The sequence below is a fragment of the Pteropus alecto genome, unplaced genomic scaffold, assembly GCF_000325575.1.
Source record: "Pteropus alecto unplaced genomic scaffold, ASM32557v1 scaffold79, whole genome shotgun sequence".
NCBI classification, from domain to species: Eukaryota; Metazoa; Chordata; class Mammalia; order Chiroptera; family Pteropodidae; genus Pteropus; species Pteropus alecto.
Window position 1 is genome coordinate 10,114,033 of NW_006494612.1, and position 4,671 is coordinate 10,118,703.

At 37.2% G+C, this 4,671-nt stretch overlaps 1 protein-coding gene across 2 annotated transcripts in view; it reads left to right on the top strand.

Annotated features, from left to right (window-relative positions):
- Positions 1 to 4,671, top strand: part of DSE (dermatan sulfate epimerase) — a 56,335-nt gene that overhangs the window by 17,903 nt on the left and 33,761 nt on the right. The window contains exon 1 of one of the 2 annotated variants that reach the window (XM_006926102.3): positions 3,776 to 3,933. The exons of the other annotated variant lie outside the window; for it this stretch is intronic. The gene's annotated coding sequence lies outside the window, so the exon portion shown is untranslated. Of the gene's footprint in view, positions 1 to 3,775; positions 3,934 to 4,671 lie in introns of those variants that run through there. 2 annotated transcript variants of the gene reach the window in all.

The window sequence follows — 4,671 nt, forward strand, 5'->3', positions numbered from 1 at the left end:
GCTTCAGATTTATTATGAGAAAATGTGGTATCTTCACAAATACTTTTCCTGGGGACAATGTAGAAATCATCTTTGACTGCACAGAGCTGTACTTAACTTACAAACCTAACCTAAAGTTTCTCCAGTGTTGAGTGTGGAGGTGGTAGACACCATTATTATACACAGTGTGGTTTTGCTGTGTGGGTTCAGGGTTATAATTACTCCTTCAGTAGTGTGTGTAAATTCTTGAGGGTTCCATATGGTATAATTTCATATTGTGGATTTTTGTTTGGAAATGACTTCTTAGGGAGATATATTTTATTTCACCCTTAAATAAAGAAACAATAAGGCCTCAGTAAAAGGAACTTTCATTTTGATTAAGAGCCCTTGGTTTTTAAAATTTTCTTTTTTGGCTGAGTCCGCAGATTTTACACATCAGGGAATATAATTTTAGAGAAAGATTGTATAGTACCCAAACCATATGTTTTCTTAGGATTCTACATATTTAAGAATAATGTTAGATTTATTTCACTACAAAAATTTACCAAGAACATTTTTCTATTCAAGAAAAATTATTTTTAAAAAATTATCCTAACTATACATTTAATAAAATTGAAATAGAAAAGTAAGAACTTTGCACCAGGTGAAGAACTTTAAAAACGTGTTCATTCCATTAGTTAAAATGTGTGGAAACAGTGAGGATAATATGTATGAGACCACGGTGAGATGTTTCTTAAATACTTGGAAATAGATTTCTCTGAGAGTTAAATCCTAAAATAGATCAGAGAAGGAAACGTGCCCCTCTTTTAGGATATGTTAGTGCTCTCAGGCCACCAGAATCTGCCTAAAACCAGATTAGAGTCCTAAAGAGGGAGGGAACTTGGATTTAAATGGTTGCATGAATAAGGAAGAGTCATAGATGCTAAATTCTGTGAGTCTACACATTTTCCAAGGGAGATGATTGATGTCAGGGGCATTCAGTTGTCTATTCTGATAGATTGTTTTAGCCCTTTGTAGATATGGGTACATCCAGTCCTAGTGTGGGAGGTATTTGACTGTCCTAATCCTGCAACTAACTGCATTGGGTTGGGCAAACTGGAACAACTGTTCTTGGGCTGAGCTTGGTGGGGGTGGTGGCTGGAGCTGTGAGAGATATACAATTCGCTCTTCTTTCCTAAATTTCATTACAGTTCAGTTTTTAAAAATTTGTTTTTAATGATATCCCAGATGCTGACAATATAGCCTCCTTTCAAGTGCAGTTATGGCAGTGATCTTGACTGGTCGAGTTGCCCCAAGCCAAAGGCCCTTCCCACTGCCTTGGTTCTGATTCCTTGTTCAACAGGCAATTATCTAATAATTTTATTCCTGTGTAGTTTTCTGATGAAGCCAGAAATAGTTCCCATTCTTTTTTATCATTGTATTTCTTATAAGGGAACGCAGACATTCTGGTTTTGTATATGTTGGAGGAGGAGAGTTTTAGTTTTATTAACATCAGAGAGCATCTCCTGGGGTGATCAGCTGAAATACTGATGACATTGACTGAGCCAAGACCAGATGCTGGAGTGAGGTTAGCTCACTAACTCTGGCAGTGGCAGCAGATGTCCCCCAAGTACTCTTGTACCCTTTCCGTAATATAAATTTGTTACTAGGAAACAGCTTCTTCAGCCAGAGATTATAGTATTTCCCAGCCCCTATTATATCACTTGGCCTTTCTTTCGAAAGAATATAGTAAGAAGCAGTCACTTTTTATACACCAAGAGTTACTGGAAACAATCAAACTCCAATAATGGTTTGTTTAGTTGCTGTTCTTTGCTTTGGGGGCAAAATCCCCAACAAATACCCAGATATTTTCAAAGGTCATATGCTTTCTTTTCTAGTGAGCATTGAGCTCACTATGAATGATGAGTTAAAGAGTCAGGAGCATGTGATCAAGTTTCAGAAGTCCCTCGTAGGTGGCATGACCTTGCCCTAGTCAGTTACCATCTCTGGTTCTCATTCTTTTGCTTATAATATTTAGTTTCTTTCAAATAAAATATTTTTGGGGGTAGGTTAATATAATCTTGCATGTTTGAAACTTCATTCATTTTATTAAAAATGACAAATACTTATTGACCTCTTACTTTATGTCAGGTTCTATGCTAAATGCATCACATAATATTTAATTGTTCCATGAAGTTGAGACTATTTTATTGATGAGAGAATGGAGGTTTTGAGAGCAGAAGTCAGTTGATCAGAACTAGTAGACAGTAGAGCTGAGATTATACTCATCTTTGCCCAGCTCCACACACATTATTATAAGAGGATTTTTAGTCCATCTTGATTTGGGATATGTTTTACTATCTACAGGGTGTTTTCTCTCTTCTATCCTTATACTTTCTATATTTTTCAATTTAACTTTTTTTTTTAATTTTTAAAATACTTTCTATTTTTCTAAAGCCAGAGGAATTGAAATAACTTTTGTACTACCATGTGTTTCATTTATAAACAGTCTCAGACCATTTGGAAACCCACTTCATTTTGGAAACTCAATGTACTAGTTTTCAGTTCTTTTCATTTACAGTGTATTCTTTTTGTGCTTTCTTTGTATAAGGATGGCAGAAACGGAGCCCTTAATGTTGAATGTTGTTAAAAATTTGGTTAAAAAGAAGAACTTTGGTTTAGGATTTAGGAGATTTGGGTTCTAATTCTGCCTCTGAAGTTAAGATGTTAGAGTAACAGTATACAGTAACTTTGAGTACTTCTTTGCTACACCAAGTTATTGTAAATAAAAGATAAATATGTGAAAAGCATTGCACACAAAATTTCTCTATGTGTCAGCAGTCATAATAGCTGCAGTGGATTGTTGGAATCAGAATTAAAGCAAAATAATTTTAGCCTTATTTTTGCTGTGTAAGGACCTACTTAAGATAATTAGAATTTGGGCATCTTGTTAAGTACTTTTTATATCCTTTGGCTTCGCCTAAGCAAAACATCAAACTAGGACCGCTGCAGATATATTTAGGGCACACAGGCAGAGAGATGATCAAATTGCTCTCTGAATTATCTTGTAGTGACAGATTAATTCTTAAAGGATTGCACCGTATTCATTGATTAGGTCAAAATTTGGGAATGTTTTGCTCTCTGATCTGTGTTGAACAAGGCAAAAAAAATGGGAAGATAACTGGATTAGGAAAGCTAGTGTATCACAGTGGAGAAGAGGAAAGACTTTGGGGAAATGAGGCCTAATGGAGTCTTTCGGCATCTCCCAAAGTTTAGTTATTCAGGTGCCACCTTCTTCAACAAATTTTGCCTTACCCATTTACTTTTTTCTGTTAAACTTTCAAACTGAAATGTATTTTAAATAAGTACTTTATATATCTGTTGAAATCTCAGGTTTGATGTGCTAGTTATAGTTTTTCCTAATGTACATTGAAATAAGTACGTAAAATTAGCATAACACCTGTGCATCTGTGGTCCACCTAAAATTGTCTTGAGAAATGTTCCTTTCATCTGATTTTAGCTGTTCTCTTTACAGAATGGGTCTACAGAATGCTAAGGATAGATGTTAAAGGGGAATCCCAAAGAAATGTGGGCTTTTCAGTGGAATTTTCTAGATAGATGTAAGATGGTAGATGGGAATTAGGTTTCCCTTTAGGGAAAAACGACTGAATAGTTTTTAGGCTACAGGAGTTTCTAGGCCTTGTGAGCATTTTCCTTCATTCATTTTCTAGCAGAATTTTTTTCTGAAGAATTCTAAACTTGCTTTGGCTTCAAATAAGGGAGAATAAGGTTTCTCTTTGCTCATTTTAGCTACCACCTCCTGAGCTCAAGAGTTAGTTCAGTTCAGCCAGCATCCATGAGCTGCCTTTATATGTAAGCCAGAGTGCTAAGCCCTGTGATGCAAAGAGGAAGCTACAGTTCCATCTTCGGTGAGGCATGGCATGTAAACAGCCGGAACAGTCCAACGTAATACAGGTATGTGCCAGATACAGGAGAAATGAACTCTTTGGGTAGATCGACAAAGGCCTTAATAGCTGAGAGAGCAGTAGGGACTGGGCATAGTGAGTGTGATACAAGGGAGGCAACTCATACTTTGTGCCACCATAAATGCTGTGGTTATTTTCCCCTCAGGCAGTCTTCGTAGATGATTGTTCTGCAGAATTTCTGTGGGTTCTGCACTGGCCTACATGGTATTCCTATCAGAATTAATGTTTTACATGTGCGGTAACTCACAGCCTTGCTGCCCTGATAGCCTCTCATGAATTCGAAGTAATAACTAGGGAACTTTCAATAACAGCTGGCATATTGAGATGGCATCATTCCCAAAACAACGTCTTAATGAGGTTCTGTGCTCCAGGAGCAACTCTTCTTGTTTAAATATGCTCAGGCATGTGCTACATAATGGGAAGCAATGTGGCAGAAGTGGCGAGGCTCATAGTATTAGTCTTGAATTGTGAAGGACTCTCTGGAGCACCCCTAACTGTCTCAGGCACTCTGGACCTGGGTAGAGGGATGGTATGCGTAAGAGAGGAGAAAGAGAATATAAACACATAAGCTTTAAACACCTTTGTTTGTACAGAATTTGAAATAAAGAATTTCTAGTCTCCACATAGCTTCTTACCCACCCCCCAATAACTCAAGCCACCCCCTACCCACCCCTTGGACTTGAGCCACATATTCAGGTACCAGTAGTGGAGGAATCTTCAGTTGTGT